The sequence below is a fragment of the Siphateles boraxobius genome, unplaced genomic scaffold (genome assembly GCF_051911475.1).
Source record: "Siphateles boraxobius isolate OS27281-9 unplaced genomic scaffold, OSU_SipBor_1 109, whole genome shotgun sequence".
Lineage (NCBI taxonomy): Eukaryota > Metazoa > Chordata > Actinopteri > Cypriniformes > Leuciscidae > Siphateles > Siphateles boraxobius.
Genome location: NW_027508710.1, coordinates 340,027 through 347,500, shown reverse-complemented (window position 1 = coordinate 347,500; position 7,474 = coordinate 340,027).

Genomic DNA, 7,474 nt, shown 5'->3' with positions numbered 1-7,474 from the left:
TTAGTTCCCAGCATGCTTTGCATATAGCTGAATTAAGACAGAATACATTTTGAAATGAAGTGTTATTTAAGTTTTTTAGAAAATGAGGAAAGGGGAAGACTTTATAGTGTGTAATTGTGTTTAATGTTCAATTACATTGCAATTATTAGAACCATTTAAATTACAGTGGGTTGCCATTGTGGAGAAGAGTATAGCACTTGGTTAGGATGTGGACTGATTCAAATAGGTTTGTTATTGTTGCTGAAAGAGCATATAAATCTTAGCATTTAGTATGTTAATAACAGCTAGCTATTAGCTAATAGCTAGCTGTAGTCTAGTAATTCATTTGAGAAATCATGTAAATCCTACATACATTTATTTTTCAGTGCAGTTTTAAATAAACTAAAGCATGTTCACTAAACTTAACCGATTTAAGTTACAGGGAAGCAATTCCATTGATTAGTTTGGACTCATTCAGTTAAGTTGTCACAACACAAGGAGCTTACATAGATTCAAAAAATGTCATTAACATTAATACAAAATAATTTGCTTGTGTGGAACCACTGTCCATAATTGAATTAAGTTAGTTTAAAGAGTAATTTTTTTGAGTGTGAAGTTTGAATCTGTCCAAAGGTTTTACTGGAATTTGTCAATTAGATATGAACACAAAAAATTGGGTCTTCCTACAGTCATTCATATTAAGACTATAGTAGCCTATACAGTGGGCTGTGGAAGCTTGTTTGAATAAAAAATTAAAAAAGTAATTGTGACTTTTTATCTCACAATTCTGAATTTTTTTCCTCACAATTGCGAGTTTATATCACGCAATTCTGACTTTATAACACACGATTGCGACTCTATATCTTTATATGATATAATTATATTGCAATTGCGAGTTATAAAGTCCGAATTGCGTGATATAAAGTCCGAATTGCGTGATATAAAGTCCGAATTGCGTGATATAAAGTCCGAATTGCGTGATATAAAGTCCGAATTGCGAGTTATAAAGTCCGAATTGCGTGATATAAAGTCCGAATTGCGTGATATAAAGTCCGAATTGCGAGTTATAAAGTCCGAATTGCGTGATATAAAGTCCGAATTGCGTGATATAAAGTCCGAATTGCGTGATATAAAGTCCAAATTGCGTGATATAAAGTCCGAATTGCGTGATATAAAGTCCGAATTGCGTGATATAAAGTCCGAATTGCGTGATATAAAGTCCGAATTGCGAGTTATAAAGTCCGAATTGCGTGATATAAAGTCCGAATTGCGTGATATAAAGTCCGAATTGCGTGATATAAAGTCCGAATTGCGAGTTATAAAGTCCGAATTGCGTGATATAAAGTCCGAATTGCGTGATATAAAGTCCGAATTGCGTGATATAAAGTCCAAATTGCGTGATATAAAGTCCGAATTGCGTGATATAAAGTCCGAATTGCGTGATATAAAGTCCGAATTGCGTGATATAAAGTCCGAATTGCGAGTTATAAAGTCCGAATTGCGTGATATAAAGTCCGAATTGCGTGATATAAAGTCCGAATTGCGAGTTATAGAGTCCGAATTGCGAGTTATAAAGTCCGAATTGCGAGAAATAAACTCACAATTCTGACTTTTTTTCTCAGAACTGCATGTTTATATCTCGCAATTCAGACTTTATAACTCTTTATAACATGTTTATAACTCGCAATTGGAAGATATAAAGTCCGAATTGCATGATGTAAAGTCGCAATTGCGTGTTATAAAGTAGAATTGCCAGTTTATAACATGCAATTCTGACTTTATTTTCTCAGTAAACACGCAATTGTAAGATAAAAAGTCGCAATTATCTTTTAAAATGTTTTAATTAGTTGTGAAAACAAGCTTCCATAGTGGGCAGATCTTTAAAAACCATTGTAACCATTCATATTGTTATTATTATTAAGCACCTTTATCTCTTATTGCAGTTGGCAGGTGTGTGACCCACACCATTAAAAAAGATAGGAAATTATCGTTTCAAGCTAATGTGGTAATAATATGCATCAAATGTTTATAGGGTCATTGCTTTAATAAACAAACTGTTTTTGATTGGCACAGAAGGTCTCCAGACAGCATTTGCTTTATTTCTTCACAGATCAATAGCGGTGATGTTGAATCATGTGTTGTTAATGAAACACAGACTCTATTCAAGTGCTCGAGGGTTCCCGAGTCTGTCTGCCCGCTTCTGTGAATTGCCAATCAACCCAGCACTTCTTTTTACTCCTGCTTGGTCCAATTACAATCAAAGAAAGCGCGACGATGACGTCACAGTGCTTTTGAGCGCACGAGCTGTGAATATTCATGAGACTCTCAGCGAATTAATGCAGGAGGTTGATGCAAAAAACACGGCCATCGCTGCTCATATTTTTCATATTCCTTGAGATTTTATTAATGTAAATACTTTACAGTTGTGACACGTCAGTTACGAAAAAACTAATTTGCATCTCATTTGAATGATCGCACTGTTATTAAAAGCAGGTGGTCTTCATCTCAACGAGTGCTCGCGTTTGTGTGGTAATGACTGTAATTATTGCTATTTCAATGGGACTTTCACTCACGGACAGTTTGTGTTTTGTTCCAGAGGAAAAAGAATAAGAACATGAAGGAAATAAATCAGTGCTCAGATGAAGACACCAGCGAGAGCTTTACTCTGGTGTAGCATTGATCTGTAAACGTGTGTTATTTTGTTTAACAGGACACAAAACTGTCCCATGTGGAAAACTGAGCTGTTTCTCGTCATTTATTCATGAACCGAGAGACTAACATGTTCAATGCACACACACACACACACACACACACACACACAGCCAGTGAACGTGAGAGCATGCTTCATATTCAGTCTCATTTTAATGGTATTTTATGATTAAAATGTATATTTCAGTTCATTTTTATGCACAAAATCTTATCTGAATCCACTTCAGTAGCATCTAGACTGAAATTACACACACACACACACACACACACACACAGTCTATGTATCAGTCTATAGAGGCTGTAAGAAGCGTATAATAGAAACAGATTGCTGTGTTGATTGTGTAGGCCTCCGGCTCTCAGTCCCAGAGGAGCGCAGCCAGTTTACAGTGTGTTCAAAGGAGAGGGCTAAAAGGCAATTACAATGTTAATGTGTCCTGGCGGGGGGGAACAGCGACCGAACGAACGAAAGAACGAGGAGAGAGAAATCCACAAGCTGATGGAGTGAGTCTGGACCGCAGAAACACTGTTGTAAAGAGTAAAACAACAGCGTATGAATATATGCAGGTCACTTCAGAAAACAGCCGTTGCTCTTTTATCTGACATGTAAAGAGAGCGACTGATTGAAGAGGTGTGTGTGTGTGTGTGTGTATGTGTGTGAGTAGTATTCATTCTCTGCACTAGCAGGGTTAATATAACCCACATCTCTCCCGGGATCTCATAATAGGCCATTAAACAGACGCATTAGGATAAATGAAAAGGCTTTTAAGTGGTTACCACAAGACCACCTGGATTTCACTCTCGTGTGTGTGTGTGTGTGTGTGTGTGTGTGTGTGTGTGTGTGTGTGTGTGTGTGTGTGTGTGTGTGTGTGTGTGTGTGTGTGTGTGTGTGTGTGTGTGTGTTTATGGATAAAAGGGATGGATTTATTTGAGTTATGGGATGTGATTTTTCTATTTTGGTTCTTTGACTCAACATGGCTTTGCTTCAGAGAATTTCAATCTGTATATATATTAGAAAACATTTTATTTACGGTTTATTTATATATATATATATATCATAAATGAAATGTTTTCTAATATAAACCAGCAAATGTTTGTCATTAAAGGTTTGTTAGTCTATACTACACTAAAAAAAAAAACATTTTTCACACAGAAATTGCAAGTAAATTCCACAAATATTTCCAAAGAAATGGCAGGTACACATAATTTTTGAATTAAAAACACTGAAATGGTAATTCTTGTATAACATCCTCCATTAATCTTTGTTTTATTTATAACTTATCACAGTGCAGTTATAAGTATCTTTATGAAAAGGTAAAAGAAGTTTACGCTTAAAAAAGAAAAAAAAAACTTTTTACACCTTTAAAATGTGACAATGTAAAATAGGTAAACCAAGTGTGCTTGAAATATAACATTTTGCTCTAAATAAAAGATGAATTTGCAAATCTAACATTAGCCAACATCATCATATATGACGACGGCTGCATATGATCTATATCTACTAGTGACACCACTTATAAAAGCAGCACACATTTGTTCTGATAGGCTAATCAGCACAATAATGTACTCGGGATTGTGATGCTAATAGTAATGGATTCAGATACGGCGGATGGCTAATTTGGAAGCGCCCCCGGAGAGACGCGTGTCTTTTCAGTTCGGCTCTCTAATTGAAGTGTGTTATGTGTTATTTTCTGCCTCGCTGAGCCACAGAAGAGGCCGAGCGTCTGACGCACACTGGGAAGCAAACCTGGAACATCTCAAACGCATCGTCACTGCGCCGATGCTAAACACCGTATTTCTATTCATTTAGGATATAATCATTTGTTAACAAATGAGTATTCATTATACATCAATGAGCCTTAAATTATTACATTGTTTAAATTCATACATTTTTTGCTAACTGTGATATTTGTCTATCTGAAATACATAACTTAGACAGTTTCCTCTGATAACAGATCGTAATAAATTGTAATATGAACTCATGCATTTTCTGTAAAGCTGCTTTGAAATGGTGTATTGGTGATTTTAATTGAATAAAGCATTTTTAGTGTATAATGCAGAATGCATGTGCTTGTTTTGGATGCAAATACAGGTTAGACGATGTACATTTTATAAAAGCAAAGATGCCATTGGAGGTTTTTCCTGCATTCTGCACGTGTTTGTGAAAGTCATCAATCCTACATCTTCAGATGGCATTGCTTTAGCTCTTGAGGTTACGAGTGTCCCTTCTGTGCTGCATTATAGTTTCAGTGCAGATCATTAATGATCTGTCTCTACTACACAGCAAAGGAAGACAAGGGAACCGCTCCGCTACACTCGCTCGACTCACTGAAGTGTGTAATGAGAAAAAGGACAGAGCCGAGTGAAACCGGGAGGGAGAGGTGAGGATGGAAACCCTTTTGTTTCAGGATCCACCGTGACACACAGAATCATGAGTCTGCGTTCTACAACAATAGTGTGTGAGATCACCTTGTGGACGAGATAACATTGAATCCGAGTGGAAAAGACAGCAGGGACTGATCCTGGATCAGTGTCTCGAGGGAGAGATTGAGACTCTGACCTCTTATTGCCCTCGCTGATTTTTCTGAAGGGTAATAAACTGAACGAGAGGACGTGAGATTTAAGCGAGTGCCGTCGCATTCACTTCGCCACCAAAACACACCGTTATGACAATCTCACGTTTGGTCTTTGCATTTTGCCGGCGAGAAACACACAGTCAAAGCGAACAAAGAACGGGAATGATGGCGATGAGATTGTGGAGGAAAATCAATCCCAAGCGTTTTCACACCGGAGAAGTGTGTGATTTACAGGACTTTCCCCAAACACATCCTGAAGAGCATTAAAACACACCAGGACAACAGGATTAATCCAATGCTAAATCAGCCTTATTTATTCATAATGCTCAGAAAAGCATCTATTGTATTATATTTTCATATCATACAACATATTTTTATAAAATTACATTCCTATATTATAGCCTACAATAGGCCTATTTAAAATTAATTATATTCCTATTGTATAAATTATAGCCAACAATAGCCCTGTAACATATTTTATATAATCATATTCCTATAGTACAATCTAAAAAATGATGGGTTGTTTTAACCCAATTTTGGGTAAAATATGGACAAACCCAAACATTGGGTTAAAAATTTAATTTAAAATTAACCCAACGGCTGGGTAAGCCCAAAGTTGGGTCAAATATGGCCAAAACATATTTTTATATAATTATATTTCTTTAGCATATTCTAGCCTATAACATAATTATATCCCTATAGCCAACAATAGCCCTAGGCTAGGCTATTTTATATAGCTAATGATATTCCTATATTTTTTCTCCCGTGATTCCCTGTCAGTGGGATTTGATGTAAAGGCTCTGAAACGCTGTTCTGGTCGCGATTGTATTGTTCGCGCTCGAGCTCTGCGCGCGCCTGATAACGCACTCGATTAACCCGTTCCGCTCCCACCGGGAAGCGGGAACACGAGCCCGGGATAAAGAAACCCTCCGGGGAAGACCAGCACCGATCAGATATGACCCACACACCAGGGCGACACGAACATTTCTGCATCTATAGTGTGTAGCGACACAACTATAACGCGTAGGCGCAATGCATTTAGAGATTCAGCGCAAACCCGTGAGCAAAAACACTCTTACGCCTTCAATCACACATTATATTTTATCTATAACGTAATATTAATGAAACTTTCTAAAACGATTTAGATTCAGTGAAAGTGCACGTTTTCGAATCATGTGTTTCTTTATTTACGCAAACGTCCGTATAATTACACAATTACACACACACACACACACACACTTGTTTTAATGGTTTTAATACAATCACTCATTAAGATTAACACTATTTAATTTAGTGCAATGCAATGCAAAAAAATGCAAATACTTATTTAGAGAATATCGAATAGATATATTTTTGATTAATTGTTAACATTTGAGCTTCTAATATTTAAATAGAAAAGTCTATCAAGCTCCCATTATGTTTATTTGTTTAACGCGCGAGTATCGTTATTGTCTAGATCAAATGTGAATTCAGTTGTATCGAGAATATAAAAGTTGATATCGTGTATAATTTAAACAACTGAAGATTTTATGTTTCACAATATTTTTAGTGAATAATTCGATCCAAACGAACACGACTGTATTGCGCTCATAGGCCTAACCCGGTTGTATGTTGGAATCCACAGAAATATGCTTTCATAAAGTACACCTGCACATTATGACGGAAATTCCATCAGAGAAAAAAAAAATTCTGTTGCTTAACACCTTTTCAAAGCTTTAAAGAGTGTCCCGAGAAGATGATGCAGATTAACTAAATAACTGAAACAGCATAATAATCCATGAGAAATATCCATGCTACTTTTTTTTACCAAATAAAGACAAAAAACACTTGAGATAACTTAGTATTTAGTCAACTACAAGTCTAACTCAGTCAAATCTGCGATGCATTTCTTGTTCATTCCCTTTTCGACTGAAAGAAGGTTTTAAATCCGTTCAAGAGAGTATTCCAGCACCAAGGTCTCCTCTTGCTGAAAATGAGTTAAAACTGATTTCTGACCTTCATCTGAAGCAATAAAAAACTGGAGGGTTCGAGCTGCGACGGGGAAAGCAACAAGAATATTTCAGGAATACTTTTAGTGTCCATTTCAGACCTAGTCCGGTGTGTGGAGACGGTTTTTATATGCGTAAAGTTATGCAACAGTATGAGACCCCTGATGCCATTGGGTGTTGGGACCAAGTATATTGGGCATAATGAGAGTGGAGAGGAGGACGGGG